This window comes from Antedon bifida, chromosome 5 (assembly GCF_963402885.1).
Source record: "Antedon bifida chromosome 5, ecAntBifi1.1, whole genome shotgun sequence".
Classification (NCBI taxonomy): Eukaryota; Metazoa; Echinodermata; class Crinoidea; order Comatulida; family Antedonidae; genus Antedon; species Antedon bifida.
In genome coordinates, this window is record NC_136230.1 from 7320797 (window position 1) to 7346891 (window position 26095).

At 32.3% G+C, this 26095-nt stretch overlaps 2 protein-coding genes across 2 annotated transcripts in view; one reads left to right on the top strand and one right to left on the bottom strand.

The window, feature by feature from the left end:
• The window catches only part of LOC144842954 (ras-related protein Rap-2a-like), a 32448-nt gene extending 16902 nt beyond the window's left edge, over positions 1 to 15546 (top strand). The window contains exon 2 of the mRNA XM_078699579.1: positions 14001 to 15546. The gene's annotated coding sequence lies outside the window, so the exon portion shown is untranslated. The remainder of the gene's footprint in view (positions 1 to 14000) is intronic.
• The window catches only part of LOC144842956 (putative RNA-binding protein 18), a 122748-nt gene extending 97072 nt beyond the window's left edge, over positions 1 to 25676 (bottom strand). Inside the window, exon 1 of the mRNA XM_078699581.1 lies at positions 25665 to 25676. The gene's annotated coding sequence lies outside the window, so the exon portion shown is untranslated. The remainder of the gene's footprint in view (positions 1 to 25664) is intronic.
• Positions 25677 to 26095: the final 419 nt, after the last annotated feature.

Consider the following 26095-nt stretch of genomic DNA (forward strand, 5'->3'; position numbering starts at 1 on the left):
CTAGTACTACTTCCTATCTAATACTATAGCCATGTTCAATGATAAATTTCAAGCACCAATACAAATAGTAGATGCTTTAAGTGCTTCACTTTCAATTGACATGTAGTGAACCTATGTGCAAATATTATTTTGACCTCCCCCTTCCTCGCCCCCTCGATAAGCCTTCATGGAGTCAGTCATCAGTGCATTGTAGTACTGTTTTTGAATGCAATTCATACAGCAAAATTCACTCAACTGTTAAAACATCAGATCAGTTGCAATATTGCAATTTCACGCTTTTTCATCAACAATCTATGAGGAACTTATATAAACCGGAAATATACTTGTCATGTGATTTTAACTTTGTGTTAAAGCTATATTTATTATATACTAAATAAGCAATGCCCACACAAAAAATGTGCCTATAAATAGAGATTGGCTTATACTGTACTTAAGGACCAAACTAAGGTAGTTTTTTTTTCATAATAATAGTAATAACTGTATATGGACACTATTCCATGGATGGGCTTATATTTTGTGGTGGGCCTATACTTGATTCTGTATGGTACTATGTTTTTAAATAGTGTTGTACAAGTTGAATAGCATTTACCCAGAATGCTCTACTTGGTAATAAGCAAAGTTTATGTTGTAAAGATTTTTCTATATTCTTTTAGTTTAAACCTACTACCAGTCTATCTCTTTCTATTATAGTGTAAAAGTACTGTAAAGGAACATGTTTGTTACAAATTTGCCTTTTTATTGTTGCGTACAAGCCACCTACCCGAAGATTCTTATTCTTACCTACAGTAAATATCTCATGTGTATTGCATTTAAAGATACTGTAACATGAGATTCTTCAATGTTCATTATTGTTGTTACTGTAATAATACAAATGTTACACAAGTTATTCAACCTTACTCGTTAAAATAGACAACAAAGATTTGAACCAGTTCTTTTTGGTTGGCTGATCTGATTGCCAGCTGAACTATCACATTTATTCTCCCCATAGACCACGATTCCTTCTGATGCGTTCTATATCAATGTGATCCACTGAACACGAGCTGCGCTGGAGCGTGCAGTTGTTCATTGGTAATAGGTCATTGAGGGAAAACGAAATAGAAAGTTAGTTAGAACTGATTGTTCATGACTGAATCATTTCATTGGCTACAGATCATCGGTTCCGATCTATTTGAAATTGGGAAAAAATTGTTTCATTTTTATCGAAAATAATTATTATTATTTACTGTATTTTTTAATTCATCTCTCATATGACTAAATCTGCTCGAGAACTACCATAAACTCAAAGCTTTCAATTGCGCTGAAAATTGGATAGAACCATGAACTGTAATGTTTTCGGGGCAGTAGATCCATGTAAATTACCCATTTTGTGTAATCCAATTTAGCTTGTTATGGTAGATTATTCATTTAAGTGGCCATAATTTCATGTGGAAATATTCTAATATGATCATATGTTTCAGTTTCATTTATCCTGTTTCTTGCCATTTTATTATATTAAATATTAACCAATAGTATAATACATAGGGTCTGTTTCTGCCGTATAGCACCAAATAAACCGATTTTTATATCGGCTGTATTTTTGCAAAAGTTGTGCTCCCAAATAATCGATCTGTGGACGGTCATTGACGAAAAATGTTTAAGATACCCAAAATACAATGTGCTCATGTGGTCAAGATGCGACAGTAGTTGACTGCAGCGGTAAATCAAATAATCATTATTTTGTGTTGCAGCTAAAAGTTTCATAGCAATAACCAGTTAACTGGTCACCCAATCAATTGGATATTTTTAACTGTTATTTTCAGGCTTCCATTTAACCAGTTATTGAACATTTTTGGGATAAATCCTATTTCTGCTGCCAAGAAATTTGGGTTAATTTATTTACACAGTGAATAATCAGTTATTACAGGACCTCAGTCAGTGGGAAAAAAAGAATTTTAGAATTTAAGCAGTAAACTTTTCATTGAGGTATGTTTACTGTTATTTATGGCTTCCCTTGTGTACCTTTTCCAGTAAAATAACTGTGAAACTAAACTAAAACCTGCTTCAGGAAGCATTTTAATATACTAAATTACTACAAATAAAACATAAATTAGAACATTAATGTTGCCATTAAACTTTAAAATGGTTTTAATGACCCTTAATAGAGAGGTTTGAATTTTACATTCAATAACATGCTTTACTTAGAATATATATCCTTGCAAATTAATGGTAGTTTAATTAATGTACAATCTAGTTTATTAAGTAGTGGAGCTGTAGCTTGGTGGTTAACATGCTTGCCTTCCAATCCCAAGTTCCAGGGTTCAATCTATATAACTGACGACCCCCTTCTACTCTACTCCCTAATAAGACTCAAACAAGAATTAATAAGCACAAGAAATTGTAGTATATCCATGGTGTAATTGCCTAATGCATATGAAATATAAAATAAAATACATTTTTGAATAAAACTATTATTTTAGTATGAAAATACTTCAAATGAACTTGTGTAACTTATTCATAAAAAAAAAGGACAAAAAATATTTAAATGTTATTTATTTATTTTGGTTCAAGATTATAATAAAATAATAATCTAAACAGTTTTTGCATAAAGTACCTGTATAAATAAATAATTAAAAACAAAATAAAATTATCAAAATACCCTTTTCTATAGACAATGTAAGTCGGTATTAGCTTAATTTAAATATTCATGAATTATTCATAAGTTCTTTGAGATAACAATGGAAATATTATCATAATTAGGTCAATGTTTTGTATTGATCATATGATCATTATAATAATAATTTGTTTTCCAATTATATAAAGTTGGAAATGTGAAAATAAAATTATCACATTGTCCAAATATGGTATTATATGGAATAGTAAATTATTCCTTATTTTCTTGATTTTTTTTTTATTAATAAATGAGCAATAAAAAGATCCATATGAACGTGAACCAGCAACAAGTTTTATTAGCGCTTTTGCACGTTCTCAATCATCTCAAATAAGTTTACAAAATCATCAAATCCAACTCTCAAATGTTTTTTCTAAAGACATAGGAATACAATACAAACTACTGTACATGTTTAGGACACCCCTATTCAGCGAACACTTTCCCATGGAATGAAAGAGGTCTTAACACTATGGCCAACACTATTGAGGTTAAACTTTGTTCGGTGCCCGAACATGTCCCCCTAATAGGAGTTCTACGGTATTTCATTCATTTCTTTCTGGCTAACACTCATTTTGATACACATTTTTTTCAATAACTCGCACTTTTTTCTTTATAAACTCTGTCACCAGTACTGCAGCAGCCATGTTTTTCCTTTCTGCAAAATATGAGATACTATTTAGGAATAATCTCTTTTACAGCAGTAGAACCCCTATTAAAGGGACACTCCTGTTGTGACCTCTGAATAGTGGACAGGGTCCTAAAGGAGAGGTTGTATAGTATCCAGTGTATTCACATGGTTTTTGCAATACTGTTTGATGAAGTAAATACTAATTGCATAAAAGTTGTGTAATTTGTGATCCAAGTTGTAATCAACTCAGAAGTGTTTTGCAGCCGTTGTTTTCCACTTGTAGGATGATTAGTGGTTTCCTGTATCAATCTAGGGTACAATTACAGCCATTAGTGCCTTTAAAATGTCATGCTCATGCCTCCTTCTAAAGGTACTATTTCCATAGTGTCTAATGAAGTTTGCTAATTTCTTAATAAACTGAATAATATTCTGTATTATCAAAGTTATGTTTTTTTTTTAAATTGTCCAAGTTTTAAATCGACATAGAAGTGTTTGCAGCCATGTTTTTCCACTTGTAGGATTAGTGGCTTCCTGAAGAACCATGGATCTGGGGAAAAATTACCATGAGTGAAGGTCATATTAAGGTCAATTATATCCGTAATGCAAGTGTTGTATACCACAAGTGATATTGCAACAACAACGAAAGATGAAAACGTTTTACATCATGTGATAAACACACATGTCTGCATTTCGCTAGATATGATCTTTCCTTATTTAGAGTAATATGCAAAATGAGTATGTGAACATGCAAAAACTGAGACATGGCTGTACCACAGTACCAGGATTTACTAAGTTTAAAATCATTGGTGTTAGTTCACATCCTGTTATTGGAATTTTATCAGTTACTGCAGCAAACTACATTTTTACTGCAATACCATGATTTTAGCTTTGTTCAATAAATTTGCAGAAATAAATATACTGTAAAACAGTTGGTATCTATATTATAATTTGATTTTTTTTTCAACTATCCTAAGACTGAAATGTCAAAGTTCATAAGGTTGGTGCTAGTTAAAATTTAAGTATAGAAGGCATCCATAACATACTTATATTGCCATAATTCACCGTATCCACAATAAAGTAGATTGTACACTGGAGATCTTATCATGTATATATCATCAATTTTAATCAAAGGATGTGACTGGTAGAATTTTTAGTACTGGATCTAACGACGTCAAGAAATTAAACTAGGAAAATGCAAATTGACTGATAGGTAATACAGACAGAATGATATCAAGAATATATTGATTCTGCATACAAATTTAGCTTAGCAAACTAATAGCTAACTGACCTCTTTAAATGGGTGCTCAGACGATAATACCAAGAGTCATAGTTCGATCTTTAATCTGTCGTGATGTTGCGCTGTTATTTTCTTCTTGCTTTTTATGTGGCTTTTATATTGCTGAAATAAAGTTTATTATTATACTTGATATGATATTTTATCCATTTCTTCACATATAATTATGTATCTATTTTGTCGTTTTCTTACATAAAGTTTCCAATTTTTGTTCGTAGTGTAATGACATTGTATTTATATAATAACAAATATTTAGAGCTCACTGGGAGGTAAACTTAAATGTATCATTTATTCAAATGTTATACTTGGAAACTATTAGTATTATGAGTAGTTAAATGGTAAGAGATAAGTATTTTTCTTCTTTATATCGTCGTCAAATTTACTAATAGCAGTTGCCATGACAGTAGATCCCCTTCAAGGTAACACATCCCTATTAAGGAGACACACATTGTAGTACTCCGCCTCTCAATAGAGGGCGCTGTTAACCTAAAAAACACCACCCGTTTTTTTAACTTCAGATGTTGGCGTGTATGCACTAGACCAACCCCTATTAGGGACACCCCTATTAAAAGGATACTGTTTGGTCCTGAATGTGTCCCCTTATAGAGGTTCTACTGTGCTTCCATCTACCGTAGGAGATAGGTGTATGTGCATAGATACACAATGGATAAGTCAAGCTCATGGGATCATAATCGAATGGATGCTTATCCCGTTCAATTAGATATCGGACACGAATATCAATTCAGAAAAAAAAAAATAGTTAGAGCAGGGGCGTAGGCTCCCTAAGTCTCAAATTACACTTAGTTTATAAGCATTATAAATTTTTAAATAGTTTATCCATCCTATAATTGCTGAGTTACTCGCTTTTGGATGCGTGTGCAATTTTTAAAAATTTAAAAATATGAAAATCAGAAGATTCTTGATAGATTGAAACAGCGAATATGTCTCTTAATATATCAACTCTTTATGGAATTACCTGTTTCTCTTTTAAAGCCATATCATTACCATATACAAAGCCGCTACATGAAATACTTGCAATAAACTATTTGTTTTAAAGATTGATGTACAAAAAGCGGCTTGGAAATTGTGTCTTAAAACAAGCAACTGTCAGATATTGCAATGAATCCAATCGCCAACTCTTCTTGGAGTAACAATCATAATTTACCCGATAATGTTTATGGATATTTCTGTCAGGTATGCTAATAGGGTTTCTGATCATTATAAAGTAAAAACAGAAATATGAAATTAGCGCTGATTCTATGAATTCTATATCGCATATTTCAAATTATGATATCGAAAACGATTATTTAATTTAAATTTGGTAATTTCATCGAAAGTTGTATTGTACCTTTGTAGATTTAACAGAAATTTTTAGTCGATACATATTTGTTTGACTTTAATTGCATATTCTTGAATATTGTAAGGTATGAAATTTGATATAATTTTAATATGTTACACTTTATATTAAGCTTTTAAGGATAGATACAATTTCCTTTCTTAATACTTGAACATGAATAAACAATGTATTCTGAAATACATTGCACAATGATAATTATATTTTTATTAAAATTTTTTTTTTACTTTATTTTATTTTATTTTTATTCAATCAAAACCAACAGCGATAATTACCGCCACTAACAGTTTGAAACATAAAACAATACAACATCAAAAACGGTTAACAATAGAATACAGATATAAATATTATATGCCCTAAACATAGATCAACATGCCATAAACAATTTCAATTTAAAATGTATATTAATCAAACAGGTTGGCGTAAACATACAGTATTAATCAATAATAAACAAATGTTAAGTATTTAAATATAAATTGAAGTAATTAAGGGGACATTTCACATGAAACAAACATGGAATTATTTAATTTAAATTTGGTGATTTCACCGAAAGTTGTATTGTACCTTTATGAGATTAACAGAAATGTACCTTTTTAGTTGATACATATACTGTAGAACAATTGGACAGTAACTTCAATTGCATATTCTTGAAATTTTAAGTATTTATATATAAATTGAAGTAATTAATACATTTCACATGAAACAAACAAGGGAAAATATGTTTTTAAACACTATGCCCAACCCTTAATTTAAGTGACACCTCTATTAAGAGGACACTTTGTTTGTGTCCCAAAGGTGTCCCCTAACTGTATGAATCATGTGTGACGATTATTTAAAAAAAACCACTAAATGAATAAATGTTAATTAACATTATATAAATTACCTTATTAAATGTATTTCATTCTAAAATTCAATATTTACATTCAGAACGGCAATAAAAATGTACAATACAAATAAAATTATTGGATCTTTTTTTCATACAATACATTTTCCAACATATAGACAGACACAGAAGAGCTCTTTAGTAGTCTATGGCATTTCCCTATACTGCCTCTTTCTCCATACCCCCTAGATTTTGCAGGCCTCCACTTTATGAACAAATACTGTAAAAATTAATTTTATTGTGAATAATGTTTTGTTATGACAGTATAATTTGTGAATTTTATATTGTGTACTTTTGAAAAGCAGTAAATAATTGTCTAAGGATTGGCATGCTTTTCCCAAGGTCCCTTGCACAAAGGATACAAAATGAGTCACTGAAAAACATGAAAGCTTATTTAGTGGTAGGTTGTTTTATTGTTTTGTACATTGTTATTAAAGTTCATTGGCATATTTATTTGGGATGACAGTTTAATATAACAATTTAGTTTCGTTTATTTAACATCAGTGAAGTAGATATTAAAATAAGTATGCTGGGTTTTTTTACAATTTATTTTAATTAATTTTTTTTTTCATATACCCAGAATTACAGGATAATGATAGATACTAATATTTAATTATCAGTAGTTATAGTAGTTGTGTTTTTGTTGCTATGAAACAATTTGTACCACTGTAGTAGGCTCGATTTGAACCAATCCTGGAATTTTACGGTAAATCATAAAATTACCAGTCTTCTGTGCCACTTTTGTAACCATTTTTCATATCACATTTATGATATTGGACATTTCGCAGAGGTGATAGCATTTCTATTCATTTTTTTAATGATTTAAAAATAAATATTTAATTAAATAAAATATTAACCATATAATTAATTGTTATTCCATTGTTTTTTAAGGTTTTTAATTTAGAGACCACAGTAAATAAGCTCGCTGTTGTACTTTTTGTTTGTATTTTATTCTTAATTGTTTTACCTTTGTGAAATTCAAACAAAAATAAATACTGGGTATTTACATTATAAATTTAAATTAATTCTGTGAAAGCAGGATTTTGTAGGTCAGTGTTAAATTTGAAATACCACTAATTCCGTCGATCTGTCAATCATATCAGTTTTGTTATCAATTTAGTGGAAACATTTTTTTTTCTTTGTTTGAACAGATGAAGTCATCACAAATTAAACAAATTTGGATCCCAAGGTGTTATAGCAATAAAGAAATATTTTTTTCAGATACAATTTAATGTGCAATTATGTCATGGTGTTTGATGGGTGATTTACAACTTAGGAAATTTGAATTTCAACAGCTTTTATATTTAAGGTGACTTACAGAGGTTTAACTTTACTGTTGTTGTTTGGTGTTCTTGATTGAAGAAGACAATACTGTATTTATTATACAATTAGTCTATTTCGTGCCTAGCTTACCTGGATAAACCCACAATGGCCTTTGCTCTCTAAAGGGAGGGCTTAGATACGAAAAGTTAACTGATGATGGTGGTACATTGGGACATTCCCACATGAGGTTACAGACTCGTCCATTATGGTAGAGGGGTGCTCTAAGAACTTTTAACTTTTCGTAATTAAGCTCTCCCTATGGAGAGCATGGGCCATTGTCGGTTTATCCAGGTAAGCAGCACTCATACAGTAGGCTAAAACCAGTAGTGGTTTGTGTAATATAACAGTATGTTCTTGTTCTTAACAACTTTTGTCATTTTCATTGTTAATATATACTGTATGTACCAGTTAATTTTTACTGTAGTAGTTTTCATGTTGACCTTGGAGAGTTCAGTTGTGTTATTGTGAATGTGATAGTCAGAATGGTACTATTACATGTCGTCCGGATTTTGCCATTTCCTGCATCAAGTGGATTCTCTCAATAATTTGAATAGCAGTTGCATAGCGACTAAATACAAACTTTATCAGTAAAGCGTTTTATCAATAATATTGTTTCCACATAATTTAAGTTTAATTTTTTGCCTTAAGCATCATTGCATTACAATATCTGCTTTATTTTGTATTCAGTTATTTGTTATTATAAAATCGATTTGAAAAAATAATGATTATAGCTCAATGCAATAATTTGAATTGAAGCTATCAATACCTTGCATAGATAATTTGGCTTAGGATCTAAGCATACAATATCATCATTTGTCAATTGTTTGGGTTTGCATGGTGAAGAAGAATATACAATACAGATATCTTGCAAATAAAAGATCTGTGGTTTGGTGGTTGTCATGCTTGCTTTACAATCCCAGGGTCTTTGGTTCAAATCCTGCCAAAGTTCTTTGATTTTTCTGATAGCCAATGTAGAACCACTAATAACTGTAATAAGCCTCATATAAGAATAATAAAAAGCTTATAATAGTAGACTAATGTATATGATGTCAGATCGTGTTAAAATAATTAAGTATAAAAACATTCATAATAGCGTGTCTGTCTACACTACCAAACTAGTTTGACAAAGAAATGTGCCCAAATAGGGTAGTAATATTCCCAAATATGGTAGTATAGTGATATGACATCATCATGTCCATATATGGGCACGTCACATTTATTTGTCACATAAAGTTTGATAGTGTAAACAGAGCTTTGAAATTGTTGAAGTTGACCAATTATTTTTAAAATGAAAACTATTTAATAGTTTATAAGATCTTATTAGATTAGATAATCTTACATAGAAATGATCACAGACTTTGAGAATCAGTTTGCTTGCTTGATTCGTCACTACGCCTAAAGACAGCGTCCAGGTCCCTGATCATCTTTTACCCTAATCCTAGCCTGCCAAGACAGACATCATTTAGATATTTTAAAGATACAGTAATCCAATACTTAGCATTTTGCTGACTTTTTCTTTACTATAGAAACGTACTAGGTTTATATGGGATGGTAGCCATTTTAATTGCCATGTAATCGGTCTGCTTAATCGCCCTAGGCCTTTGATCCCTTCTGCAACCTCTCTCGTTATCCAAGTATTAAATTTACACATTATTACTGCCTTGATAGTTAACATATAGATGCACTAATTATAGTTAGTATTCTGTATAATCCTAATAAAGCCGGAGCTTAGGCACATAGCCTAGCAATCAATTCAGACACTGTGTACAATCATAGACTTAGAGTGTGTTTCTGCTAAAACCCTGCTAAATAATGCCAAAAACAATAGCTTTATTGTAAATAATGATAAAAACCAGAACAGAATACACCATCCTTCTCTACCCCCTTTCAAAGAGCTGGTGTCTTGTTAGGGAAGATTGACGAAGTGAATCTTTAACATCTAATCAAGGTCGAACAACATAACGTGAGAAAGCTCAAAAGTCTACTCTAGTTTTCTTTAGCCTTAATCGTATTATTATGAAAATGCTATTAAGCATTGGTTAGTTTCTACAGTAATTCTACTGTATTTCAAAGAAAATGTATTTACGCATTTATTACCCAGTCATTTCCTCACAGCATAAATAGGTCTGTATACATTTAGTTTAGTTTAGTTTCTAGAGGCAATTAACTAATTATAAATGTTAAACAAATCCAAGCTTAGCCACATACTTTAGTAGCCTAACCAGAGAGTAACTGGCCTAGCATTTTTCAATTTTCCCAGGATCTGCCAGTGAGTTCTACCACTGTCTATTCTTAGCTCTGTATGTTACAACATTATAACAATGGCCTGCAACCATGTTACCAAAAACAATTGTATTTAGTATCTTGTCCTTCAGATGTCTAGTCTTGTTTGATATTTTATACTATGTGGATTATAGTATCCAATGATTAATGTAGAAGAAGATTAAGAATTAATCCAGCCACGATCAGTCCATCATTACAATACGAAGAGAAAGTTAATTACTATAGTGTACTATTATCTTTATCTTATCTTATCATTTCCAAGGCTGTGTGACCAAAAATAACGGTAGTTATTAAACAGCAAGACTCAAGCGTAGCCATGGAGTTTGTAGAACAAACCCCCCTTTTTCCTCTGTTCAAACTAGCGCAGCAGCGGAAGTGTAATATAATAGGCCTAGTTTTGGTATTAGAAATAATAATGTTAGAAATTATAGGCCTAGGCCTAGCTCATGATGATTTTGGTAATACAGTAATTACTAGCCAGTGTTGGTACTGTTAGTAGATGACCACACCACTTTTCTGCTCCTGTTTGGGGGAGCCCCTATTGCATTCCTGGCTATGGGCTTGGGCCTCTTGCTTGAGAACCTTGCAAATGCCTTAAAATAAACTTAAGCTGGATTGAGATTTGCATTGTTGGGCAAACTGTCTAAAGCAACACTATTATCTTCATAATTTCCAAGGTTGTGTGGGAAAAAATAAGGGTGGGTTATTAAACAGCAGGCCTGGAGAGTTTTGAATTGTAGGGCTATTTATTGATTTAAACTGAACCTAAGCTGGGTTGAAATCTGTATTGTTTAACTGTAAATCCATCTAAGCCACACTAATATTTTGTATTAATACATAGAACTTCTTCATTGGAACACCCCTATTCAGGTGACACTTTCAAGGGAAAATATATGTTTTAACACTATGGACAACTCATGTCCAACCCACGTTCAGATGAAACTTCTAGTAAATGGGATTTTTGTTAGGTTGTCCCCTTAATAGGGTTCTACAATATACTTAAAAGTGTGAATGTTGTCCAATAAAATATTATACTTAATTATACTTATTGTAAGTTGATCATTTAATATTTATATATGTTCAAACTATTTCTTTTACTTATATGTCATGAAATATTAATTGTATTTAATAATTATAAAATAGAATATATCTCCATTGAGATCCAGCCACTGATTCCCACAGCATTGTATTTTGCCTTTGGATATTCAAATTATATATTTTTATTAATTAATAATTGGGAAAAATTTGTCATCTAGGTGGTTTTTTAATATTGTAATTTTGTTTCAGTATACCTTCCAATTTATAAATTATATACAGAAATATTACGAATTTGTCAAAATTCAAAAGGCGTTAGCTTTTTATGTGGTATACTGCTTGTGAATATTGTGTAAATATATCAAATACATTTAATAATCAATGCTTTCTTTATGATTAAAAAAGCGATTTATAAAATGAGCCCCTTCTTGCAGCTACTTGTAATTTTCTTCAGTCGGTGTGTCATAGAACATTAAAATGATTATTCACAGATGAGCATTTATCGACTGTGAATTACGTGATGAAAATGTGTTATAGTTATAATACTCGCATGCGATTGACTCAACATTAATGTAATTATCAATATTAATTACATCATCGACATCATCATCATCATATAAAAACTGTGATGTTATCAGAAATTGTTTACTAATTGCTATATTTGTCATAGATTTATTATAATTAATTTTTTTGGTTCCTATGGTTACCTAATAGCATCGTGTAAAGTATATTTCTATGGTAACAATGGCGTATAAAACAAAATTGACAATACTTTTTCATTTTTCTGGAGGATAGGTTGCTTTTATAGATTATCAGCTGTTCAATAATAAAATAACAAAATATAATATAATTATAGCTATTAAATAGTGTATTCTTTGAGTGAAAAATTGTTCATTTGCAGGGCACGCACAGCATTAAAACATATCTCATGAAAATCCTTAAATATGCATTGTTCTCTGAAAAAAAAATTTTTTTTTTGTTGAATCTGCCATTTTAATGTCACATAATAATTATCCTCTTTTACCAAAAATTGGACCCCAAAAAAAATGGTATTTACCTAAAAAATTTAAAGCAAAAAATAGTCAAATGGCTGCCAGCAGATTTACTTTTAAATCTTCATTTTTCATGTTTTTGGGGGACAATACATCTTTAAAAGTTTCAATTTAGAATATGTTAATAATAGTTCCAAACTGTGACTGGTGTTTTATAGATATGTTATTGACCTATTTCCACTTTACAAAATAAGTACAATAAATGCCCACTAGAGCAAATAAATTTGTGTAAAGCAGATGGTATCTGATTACCTGTACATTACTACTACTTGATTGTAACAGTTACATAGCTTCGTCAGTGCTTGTAACAGATTATTGCATTTTGAGTGAGGTGAATAACATCCAGCTTGGCCCTGATTTATCCACTCTTTCCTCTGCACTCCTATTTTTGATCTAGTATAAAATTTTGAAACCAAAAGTACTGTACTGTGGAAGATAAGCCTATTTGAAATTGTGGTGTGTTGTCTTTTGTTATACACCAGTAATATGGTAATTTTATGTATCATACCATAGACCAATAGGTAGCTTTCAATTTGACCATGACCAAAGCTAACTATATTAATTCATGGTGCGCATGTGGGGTAAGTTGGGCCATGCTTCCTCACTCCCCACCTCAACACTGTATTGGTGGTTTCTCTGTCCAGGCGGCGATCGACGACACAACAATTAACATGACCTTACTAGGTCGCCAGTTGCAAATCAAAAGCTCCCCAATTATTCCTTGGTGCAGTAAGGTAGACTTGATGTTCAATTGCTTATAATGTTCCTAACCATTTTATAATGTCTTACCATCTGATTTCATCATACCTAACATGGTCCTGTGAGAACAAGTTTTCATTTTCTGTTATTAACTACTCAGCCATTTGACACTCGCCCAGCAATTTCTTATTTCCCCATAACTACGTCAACATTTATTATAATAACTTGAATTCTGTGCCAGTATTTTATTTTAAGAATAGCTGTTAATGTTAATATGATAACATTATTATTACCCTAGATTTCATATTGACTATCTGTTACATGTTACTGACAGTATTCATATTAATATCAATAATACATAATTAATTATAAATAGTACATGAGTTAAGGTGTGAAATGTTTTTATTACATCCTTGATGATTTATTGTACAGTTGTGGTAATTGTATAAAGTGAAAGATGCAATTTCAACTCTTGGGTGTTGTTATGATGGGCCCAGGTGGGTGGGCAACCTACTTGTTATAGTTGTGTTAGGCCTTAGTGGTCAGGTCAGTGGCATAACAGCCAAAGCTTGAGAGGCACCAGAGCATGAGCAGCCCCAATGCAACTACCCAGTGGGAGAGAACCCTTTAGGAGTGCTAAACCTTTTCCCCCTGTTTGTTGACACCACAGGTATAACCTAAGTTTTGAATTAGATGGAGATTCAACAACAGGTTATCCACCTACTTTAGCTCCCACACTACATAACACTTTAACAATTTTCAACCCTCTTATTTATTAGTGTTTTTTTTCTTTTCATTTTAGATCCAAACAACAAGATGTTTGTCCAAGTTCTAGTTACTCAACATGGTGAAGTTCCAAGATGGCTGTTAAAAATTCCAAGTGTGAAGACTAAACCCCAACCACGCCATGATGTTATTGTTTGTGTTACTCCAGCCAGCTACTTCATTCCCATTTTATGTTTGTGGATGCTTTATGGATGTTCTTCCTATAAAGATGTTACAATTTTACAGTCAACACATTCGAAACCAGCCATAAAACCTCATGTATAAAATGTTCTTGTTAAAACTGGACATTTATAAAGGCCAAAACTTTTTTCATATTTTAAAATACATTCTATAACTGGACTTTCTAGAAAACAAGATATCATGGGGATCCAAAGGTGTCTGGTTTGGGATAGGTTGACTGTATGTTATTTTATTACTTAATGTGTTAATTATGGTACTGATACTACTCACTGTATGTTATGTGCACTTGTCTGAGCTAGGCAGTGCCTTTACCGTTGAGACTAGTGGTGCATTTTAATAGTATAGTTTCTGTTTTATTAAAAATGTTAAGGGACTTTTTTCAACAAACCAAACAAAGGCTGTTTCTGCAGCGAGCTAATTAACTGTGTGAAAAAAAATACACAATTCTTAGAAACGGGATAAATTATATAAATATTGATGGTTAAATGGCGTTCTTAAGGTAATGGTTATGTGATGCTATTTAACCGGTATACTTTCTAGCTGCAATGAAAATAATGATCATTGATTGATTGACTCGTTACTACTGTAGTCAACTGTCACATCATCTTGACCATCAGAGCTCATTGTTTTTTGGATATGTTGACTATTGTCCAATAGGGGTTATTCAGCATTCGCGGGAGAAACAGACCCATTATTGATTCACCCACAAACCTCACTGACTGAATCTGTGTGATTTCTGAATTTGGGGTGAATTGTTATGCTATCACAACACTTACTAAAAATCAGAACATTTCCCAATTGAAAATTTCTTCTCATAGTATAAGGACAGAAATGTTCAGTAACCATTTGGTGTTGACATCTCATAGTACACCAATTAATAAAGTTCACTTTAGGTATTATTATATGTTACTTATTATTTGAGGCTGAACATACTAAAAATGTGTGGAAAACAAATCTTTACCCACTATAGTCTGGAATACAATAGCCTAGCAATGCTTAGTGATTCATTTTCCTACACAAACCCACCCGTAACCCATTTCTATCCCTCCTAATAACCCCTACCGTTCTACCCACCACCTTATTATTTTTTCTTTGTTTAAATAGCCCACCATCATTTATTTAAATATTCAAAAACTTTTGACCAATTAAATCTACTTTAAATAAGAGGCTTAACACTAATTAACTATAACAATATAAGCAATAATTTTGAAAGCTTTTTTTCTTTTTTAACAGCTTATGTAAAATTAAGCATACTTATATAATATTCTTGATACAGTATGTGTAACATTTATTTTAATTAACAAAGGGAAAATTTTAATTTTACATAAAACATACTATAAAAATGTAAGGTAATAGATAAAACACAATGTGTTCCATGTTTTATTTGGTTGAAATAAATATTTCTAATTTTACCATATTTTAGTTAAGTTTTAAAAAACATATAAGTTTAAGTCAGTATGTTAAAATAATGATAATTCAATATTTATATAGACATATCCAGACGTTTAGTTATAATTAGACATATCATCTAATCAATGATTAAAAAGATTTTTTAAGCTCACGAAAAGTGTTAAAATTAATGTAATTTTCCAACACAAATTTCCTAAAGCTTTTCCCCCTTTTGAGAGGCATGTGTTTGCATACTCCTGTCACCGATAATCAATTTTATCTATTGTTTTTATAATTTAATTTCAAAATATGTTTTTAGGTTTCCTATAAGTATTTATAATCAATTTTTACATACAATGTTGATTCGTTACACAAGAAGCGCTTAGACAAGCAATTGATTTTATGAAATATTGTATGTAATTAATCAAACAAAAAATAAGATTACTACGATAATTACATTAGAATTCACAAGTTGACAAACTGAACAATTACAATAACTGGGTCTGAGTATACATCATTAAACTCGCATTACAATTTTAAATTTCTTTCATGATCACCTCTCGTTTGAATCTAGAGGGAGCCATTTTCAAATTATTGCCCGATTAAATGTTATTGAGTTTAAAAACCAGATGTTTGAGCTGCAAAACCAGTAGTGTCAAGTGCACATCAATGGCTTCTACATTAGTATGAGTCATCTCGTTTGTCCTTATTGGCTGGCCTGTAAAAAAGATAGCATTCCTATATAAACTGAGCTAATGGTCAGACCAGCTGTTTTGGCTATTATAGACTTTTAAAACTGCCTAGCCTATGGGGAGTTTCCTGCCTAACAAATTCTACACTCCCTTGTAATGTGGTTAGCAATTACTTGTTCGTTTGCAGTCATTTTATTACTCATAAACTAGAAATGACTGGTCGCTCTATGATTTTGATGTTGTCATTGTTCGTAGGGCGTCTTAATGTGATAAAATTAAGCCTATTCACAGTTTGAACTGGTTATAATCGACTTAGCATACATTTGTAAAAAGGTTTTTAATGTTATGGTAAACACAGATAAAACTGCTGTAATTTTGCAATATGCCAGCTGATTCCTTTCATACATTTTTCCTCCTCCGACATAAATCAGTTTTTTAATTTATCCCTTTAAATTCAACAACCCCTTTAAAAGAACAAAGAGACTTCCAGAGATAAGTGCTTCTTAATTGCCTTGTATGTGACACGAAGTGGTTTGGAAAACCCCCTTAAGCTAAGAGCACATGACCTTTTTAAGGGTGTAAGGGGTGAATGCCTACTGGTTAATGTCAAATACAGACTACAAGCCCTTAATAACATCAAATAGTTATTACCAAAAACCATGCAAAAACCAAGTGTACTGAAGTGAAAGATTAAGCAAAAGTACTGCATCAGTACATAAAGTAAAGTTAAGAGTAAGACACTTTCATTCAAACTTATATTTGCCTCTCTACAAACAAACTTGTTTTTGTTTTGTTAGCTATACATACTATTATAAGTTTTAAATCATGCTGCTTTTTAATTTTTTTCTGACGCCTGATTGGTCAAACAATGTTATGATGTTTATGTTTATTAGACATGTATTTTTTAATTTGTATGCACTGTATATTTTTGTTTTATCAAAGTTACCACCACTGTTTTATCTTCAATCCCTATCTCACCTAACCCTTCTTGTCTCCCAACGTATCTGTCTGTTTCCACCTTACCAGAAAAAAAACCCCAGAAACTAAAGCTTTCAAAAAGCCCACCTAACTTACCAAAAATTATACAGGTTTTGTTTTGAGCATTAATTATTTAATACTGAATATTTCTGTATGAAGATTGGACGCCGTATATAAATATGTTAGTGGAGTCGGATGAAACAGTGACCAAAGAAAGTGTATGTATTATTGTAAGACGACAAGCAGAGAAGGTTCCATTGGAAATGTTTAATAATAGGTTTTGGGTATATTAACATAACAATATTGTTACATAAATTATCAATAATTAATTAATCAAGTAGTTTACAGTACACACTAAGGTTTAACTGATTAATTAGATAAGATACACTATTTGTGTTGGAAGGATTTTCATTACACATGTCTTCCAAATATTATTTTAATTATTAAGTTATGTTGTAATATCATATCACTACCGTAAATTAAAATGTCCATGAGTATGGAACGCCAAATCAGTATTGCGCTTTTGGCGTTCCATACATGAAATATTTTAAAGTTTGTAAAATATTTATTATGGCTCTCTGGTCAGCTGTAAGGTCAAATGTAGTTCAGTTGGTATATATGTATTGTTATAACCATATGGATAACATATCATTTCTGTAACAAATTCCTAAAAATGAAAAAAAAAAATCTTTTTTTCTGTTAAGGATAATGTTATTGCATGAAGAAACAATGAAATACTATACCACTGCCAATGTGCGTATACTTTAAAAATATTATTTTCATTTTTTGTTAATATTCCAACTGTCTTTTTCATTGTCTCATTTTTTATATCGCATTATCCATTTTATGCTTGGTCCATAAAAATGATATGTTGCCAAAATTCATAATTTTATTTGATATAAATATACCATATTATATAATAAGATTGTACTGTCATGTATTACACTATACAACATTACTACACAGATGACATGCCATAGATAGAATAATGACAAACATTGGTAGTTAAAGCGTGGTTCCCACTAGAACGCAACGTAACGCAGCGTAACGTTAGTAGTTAAGTACTAAAAGTAGGCATACAATACATGAACATTTCTGGAATAAAGTTTAGAATATCTTGCCATCGTTTGTTATAAAAAAATTAATCTTAAAGATTGCGTGTTTAAAATAATTAAACTGATGAATGATATATTAGATGACTAAGTGCGAAATTGCCAAAAAATTGATATAAAATTTCAAATTATTGAAGGACATGGACATTTTGTTGAACTTTCTGTTGTCTTAATTTCTTTTTTATATTCATTTGTCATTATTGATTTTTCTATTCGGTGACCTTTAAACGAGAAAAGTGTAATTTACTAGAATAACCAATAGAAAGGTTAAAATCGCTGTATTTTTCCTTTTTATGTTGGTTTTTGTTTGGTTTCTACATGGAAGAGTCTGATTTCAATATTATATTTCTGTCCATTTTTTTTTTAAATTTTATATTATACATAGTTACCTACTGTATGTTATATTTTGTTTGTATAAACTTGACACATTATCACATGTACTATATTATAATCAATCATAAAAACAAGGATAAAAATAATTAATAAAATGGTATACTATTATGAATTTCAATACTAATTGGGGCGTTGTTTGTATCAAATACTGAATTGTAATACATTGTACACAGGTTTAGATATTAAGCAGGGCTTTCCTCCAATTAGGGACCGTTTCTACTAAAGGTCTATATTTTGTGGTTTGGATTGATAAGCACAAACTCTGTTCTTTATGGTCGTAACTGATTCTAATTATTGACCAACATTGATCTTTAATTATTTGTATACTGTTAACATTTAAATATCAATGAACGTTTGGTTAAAAAATGGTCCACAATTAGAAACAGTATATATATAGTTCGAAAGAAGCTATTAAGACCAATGAATATTTGGTCCAATAATGGTCCTTAATTTATAGACTAAATCTCACAGAATCTCTTCTCCCAACAATGGCTTAGTTTTGTTGTCGAATTTATAGAGCGCTTTTGACAATCAACAGATTGTCCCAAAGCGAATAAAATTGAGATGAGAGCCAAACAAATTTAGTTTATTTATACTAAAACGTTTGGTATTGACAGTATCAATAAATATATGGTCCAACAATGGTCCTTAATTGGAGGGACGCCCGTATTTTGGTTGTTTAAGACAACAACTGTAGGTAAAATAAAGTAATTTGTGGAGTGGTTGCCAGTTATTTTTATATAAGGTAGATAATGAAAATATGGTTGATGACGGATCTTCGTAATTCCATATCTGTTGTATAATCTTTTTTGAAAAGTAGGAATTATTTGACTTTTGAAATAAAATTAACACTATTACTCAAAATGGTATTTGTCATTGATTGAGTTTATTCAGCATTGATAATTAAAGAAAAACGCAACAAATACCTTATTTCCATTTCCAAGGACCGGAAGTCTTTAAACGTGTTTTGTTTTTTTAAAGCAGGTAAGAAAATGTTGGCTTATATGATTTAATTTTAATAAGAATGAAAGGCATTTTGTAAAAGCGATACACTAATCGAAACTAAAACCAATCAATTATTATTCTACCTTGAAAATGTCATCTTTCATCACGTTCAAATCATCGAAATGTTTCTTTCAGATATACTGTATTACTGTACAATACAATTGTTCAAAAACACACAATATGTCACACAGAACATTTTGGAGAAAGACCAAAAGTTCAACTGCTCTGTCTGAAGATGAGTTTAGGAACTATCGGATCTTCCCAAATGCGGAGTTGCACATGGCACTCTCTGCTCTGTTTTGAAGATAAATGGGTGAGGAATCTTCAGCTCATGCCAAATGTGGAGTTGCACTTGGCACTGCTCTGTATGAAGGACAAGTGCGTGAGGAACCATCGGGTCTTCTCAAATGTGGAGTTGCACATCGCACTCTGCTCTGTATGAAGGACAAGTGATTGAAGAACCACTCTGCTCTGTTTTGAGGATAAATAGGCCTAAGTGAGGAACCGTCGGCTTATGCCAAACGTGGAGTTGCACATGTCACTCTCTGCTCTGTTTTGAGGATAAATGGATGAGGAACCGTCGGGTCTTCTCAAATGTGGAGTTGCAAATGGCACTCTCTGCTCTGTTTTGAGGATAAATGAGTGAGGAACCGTTGACTCATCCCAAATGTGGAGTATTGCACATTGACAGCTCTGTGTGAAGGACAAGTGCGTGAATAACCATTGGATCTTCCCAAATGTGGAGCATTGCGCAGTAATAAACAAGTTACATACACGTATCCATAATTTTTTTTGTACAATGCATGGTTTCCGTTTGCAGGCGGAAAAAAGGCGCAAAATTGAAGTTGTTGCATTGCCACATAACAATGATAACTTAAGTCGGTTGAAAGTTTGCTATTTACATAACATGATACGCATTCGACGTTCTTCCAGGAAACGGTTTCTACAATATAAAGTTACGGCTGATATGGCATAACAGATATTTCTAGAGTGCTTTCAACGTCCGTGCAAAATGGAAAGATATTGTAAGCTATTTCCTGACTCTGTAAGCGGAGAGCCATCACCAACATTTAACCCAGGGCATAATAATATAGGTGTTCTCTTAAGGGAATTTGAACATCCGTGCAAACCAGAAAGATATTGTTAACTCCGTAATAAGTGTAGAGACAGGAGCCGCGTTTAACCCAAGGCGTTCTGTTGCAATGTCACCCACGGGCGTTCTATATACTTGATTAGGGTGGCAGTTGTTTTTGGTGAAATATTGAATTATTATAATGAAATAACAATGCACAGATTGTGGTAGAGAGAGATGGTAAATGGATCTAGGTACATTTATGGTTACAAAATCTCCAGACATTTCTCCCGATCACCTAAAAATGGCAATATGCCCGTCATCAGAAAAGAATTGCCAGTGCTGCTGCTGATGTACCATGGTAGAACGTGGATAGCAAGCTTCTATACTCTTCAACAAAAGATGCCCATTTCACCTGCCTAAACTACTTTACTAAAATTCATATTTTTCTCCAAATTATGTTTTTGAATATCTATGTTTATTACTATAATTGTTGATTAAAGCTTTTTTTCTGTCGGTGATGTGAATATGAAACTACGTACTAGTTTTCTTCAAAGTAGGTCATGACACAATAATATCGACCATTATTATTAGATCGTAGTACTACAACCGTTAATGTCTAAAATAGTGATTTGTTTGCGTAATACCAATAATTAGCCTACGATTTCTCTTAATATCAATATCAATATTAATATGTGTATGTAAATCAGTGACTCGGGGCTAAAGCACAAACTATACTATTTTATTCATGTGTGGGTTGAAATAAACAATGAGCGAGGCCTAATGTAAGAATCGATTAAAGTAATTTTTTTTATATTACGCCTACATATTATATTGTTTCTCATCACTACGTATTGGCTATTGACTATAACATTATCAAGAAATATACAACATAATTTTACTTTATTCAACAACTGTATTGAAATGATGATATTTATTAAAACTAGGTCTCCGTGTACTGGTTCGATTGTCCTTAGTTTCAACCGTGTTATATGTTTTATTTATGGTGTCAGAATCCTATCATCGTCGATAAAATACCAATAAATCGTAACGTATTAGCTTGATGAAGAGTGTGAAAATATTTTGGATAGTTTTTGTAAAAGATACCTAAAACAAGCATGGAAATTTCGAAATGATTCATTGAATTCCATGACTCAATAACAATGTTATCTACATTGCTACATTAAGTAAATTGAAAAAAAGTGGGGGAGGGGGGTTGGTGGGGTTTTTCGTAATAAGCTGTGTTTATCAGTTTATTTTATTTAATACACTTTACTATATCTTGTTTTGTATTCATTTGTGTAAAGTAATGATCTACTGTATGTATCGATGGGGTGGGGGAGGGGGGTCGGGGGTTGGGTAGGATAGGGGTTGATAGTTGCTTTTGCCTTTTTTTTTTACTTTTCTGTTAATTGTTATATTTTATATTGTGAAGGATGCACCTTTGTGCTAAGTGTGCCACCGATCTAAAGGTGTAATTCCAAATAAATAAATAAATAAATTAGCTTAGCGGTTCGGTTACACAGGAATGAAAATGAAGTGTTTGATTTGCCGGGTTGTTTTATGCGAAAATGCGTAAATACCAAGTTCCAGAATTGTAAAGAGCAATTTATGGTAACAAGGGTGAGTTGACAAAAAAACTTCAACCACCAAGAAATAATACTGTAAAATGTAAATAGTAGGCCTACAGATGAGAGTGACACTTTCAGTATAATAGTCTGTGACACCGAGAGGGGACCGAGAGATAATTATGACTCGCGCGTACAAAATCAGGAGACGTTTGAACGCGCGCGTACAAAATCTGGATACTTTGAACGCGCGCGTACAAAATCTGGAGACGTAGTGTGAAACTATCACTACTCAAAGTTTGAACGCGGCCGTACAAAGGCGTATCCTTAATATGGGAGTTGAACGCGTGCGTTAAAATCCTACCATCAAATGATCAACGTTTGCACGCGCGCGTACAAAGCATACTACAATTGATCAACGTTTGAACGCGGGCGTACAAAGCTCGTACCATTATCGTAGCAACTCGTCTCATGCATTCATCAACGCTTACGTACGCGTTAACGTTTATGTCACAACAGCTTGTTTAGATGATGGTAGCTGCTAATTGGGAACGCTGTACTTCTGGTGAAACAGAGGAAGCACGACAAATAATCGAAAGGAAACCCCAAATGTTTCTCTAATCCCAGGCGACAGAATTACCTTATCTTGATTTGGTAGGATGCTCGGTCTGGTGCAGTGCTATTGTTCGATTCCTCGTTCAATTGTATGTCTACTTCTATCACCTTTGCTCTTATCCTAAGGAAACGGTAGGGTTTGGCTATAAAAACGGAAAGGGTTGATTTAAACACATGTCGATAGCTGATATCAACAAGGTAAAGGAGCAGGAAACTTTAAATTTTAGTGTAAAAGAACATTTTAATAGGCCTATCCCACATCGTTCCCATTAAAACAAAATTACACATTTTCTTTCACAAATGTTTGAAGATGCACAGACGAGACCGGCGGTGACTTTGATCTCGGATAAAGTTGGTGGGTGATTACCATTCCAGGCAAAAGGAAAGCGACTTGAACATTTAGGATTTCAAATATAGAATAAATTTGGATAACGCATTATATATAGTGCTGGGCGCAATCTTTGATACGCATGTCTATTATTTAATTTCAGAAGTATAATTCTCCATAACTTGTATCTAGCCGAATAGTAGATTAGGCTTACATTTATCGGTTCTTTGTTACAAATTTACATTGGCCTAGCTGTTGAGTAGCGTTTATAGAATGTTGTGGCAAATGTCATGCCTTCGATAAAAATAATAGGACAAATATTTGTTTAGATATCATGAAAGTGACAATTTTCCATAAGATTGCATTGTTAAGTTCATTGACCACGGTTTTCCGTTTGTAAAGAGCGTGCATCAATTGACCTAAACTTGACATAGATATTTATTTGCTCCCTAGACTACTGTAAAATTGTAAAAGGGAGTAAGTAACATACGTGTAACAGCGTTGACTTTATTTGGTGCGTGGTGGCGGTGGTGACTTTATTGCGTTTTGGCGAATGTGGTCTGCAATTTCCAGAAATTGTGTTTAAGATTAAATTACTTTAAATGTGTAACAATTGCATTAATTACATAATTGAATGTGTCGTCATCATTTGCGTGGTATAATCCGATGTTTATTATTGTTATTGTCTTAAATTGTTTTAGGAAACTTTAATTAATTTGAGATAATTAAACAGCGCTATTTTGATTTCGTCTTCTCCCTGTATTTCGACTTGCCAGAAAATATCGGTTGTAATCTAGTAGGCCTACCAATGAGAACGAGTTGAGTTCATCATGAAAATAGGCCTTTATAAAACTTTAGCCTATTATGATGTGTATTATTAAAGTTTAAGCTAAAAAGAAACCATTTAGCAGGGAATCACTCTCACTGTGAAACAGAGCATATGGCCTAGGCCTATAGCCTATAGAATAGGCCTACATTCCCGGCTGGTTGAAGATTGTCATGTGTTTTTGTATTGTAGGGTATATTTTTATTTGTGAATCCTCATTATGAATATCTTGAATACATGTATATAATTCATAATATATATAATTTATTTCATAATGTATCAATTAATATGCCATTATAATTATATACCAGGTAGGCCTGCACATGCCTGATATAGGTCTACATAAAACAGCAACTTTTAATCTATTTATAAAATGTTTGGCGTAAGAAGAATTATATTTACCTGAATGATAAATACAAAACATCAATTTAGTTTTCTACCCAAATATTATAATAATTGATATGTAATATCAAATTGAATATTTCGGGGAATCCCCAACACGTACATCACATGATTGTTATCACGTGATTAGATGAACATGGAGTCCTCCACTGTTACGATGTCGCAGGTATATTATGTAGTTGTTTTTTGATAACAGAGAACTATCATTTATGCCATCCTCGTATATAATTAATTTCGTACGGAAAATACATTTAATTTATTATATCAAAGGGTAGAGTATCAATCTTATAATTAATTATCAGTAGTATATATAATTTTTTAAATGTTAGGGATATATTTTAAAATAACTATAAATAGATATATAATTACACAAACACGAGATGTTCTTTTCTGCCTGAAACCTAGGCCCTAGCTAGGCCTCCTCCTCCTCGATCCTCTGCTCTCACTTCGTTCGTTTCGCTACCTGATCCGTGCAGGCCTAGGCCAGACTGGATATTAAGATTGCAAGCCAAAAAGGTAGATTTAGAAGCATATTATTGATTACCCATCATAAGTGTCACCCTTAACAGATAGTTAAGCTATGTTTGTAGGTCATAGCTTATTTTAGCCTCCAAAAAGGGCAGATTAGGCCTAGGCCTATAATAGGCCTAGCCAGGCTAGCATCTCTCTACTCTAGCTAGTAGCCTAGGTAGGCCTAGTATTACTAGGCCTATAGCCTAGGCCTACTACTAGGGCTAGCCTAGTCTAGCTAGTAGGCCTAGTACTAGTAGGCTACTACTAGTACTACTACTACTACTACTAGGCGCTAGAGGCTAGGCCCACCTGGTTAGGCCCTACTAGGGAACTGGCTAGGCCTACTTACTAGCTAATAATAAGTAGCTAGGCTAGCATAACTAGCTAGCTCTATGTATTCTAGTTAGGGCCTAGACTAGTTTATTAGGCCTTAGTTTAGGCAGTTAAATAAATAGGCATATAACCAGGCTCAGTCTAAACACTCTAGGCCTATCTATATGAGACCTGTGCTATTAATTATAGGACTAGGCCTAGGGCCTTGCTAGCTAGCCAGCAGAATGGTATAGAGAGGCATAGGCCTAGCTAGGGATAGGCTGGGGGGTCATAGACAGCCTATCTATATAAAATATTAGTGTGTAAGTAAGTTGATTTCATTGCTAATGGCAAGGTATTATTATTAGGCCTGTTTATTTTCAGGTTGAAAGCAATGGATAAAGAGAGATTCAATTTTACAACAAAAGAGACAAAAGTCAAACTCAAACTGATAATTAACAATGTTTCCAGTTAATTAATGTTAATTATTTTAATAGATTGTAGTGACCCTAACTACCTTACTGTTTGTGTATGGCTGTAATATTAAATGTCATCACAATTAGTAAGGTTGTGAGGCTTCACAATTTCAAACAACTCTTCTTGTGTCTCTTCTTCATGTGGATGGATTAAAAAATACTGTGAGTATTGTACAGAAGAACAAACTCTTTATATGAATATATCATCATCAATCACAATATCATATATGATCAGTGTAGTCAAAATTTG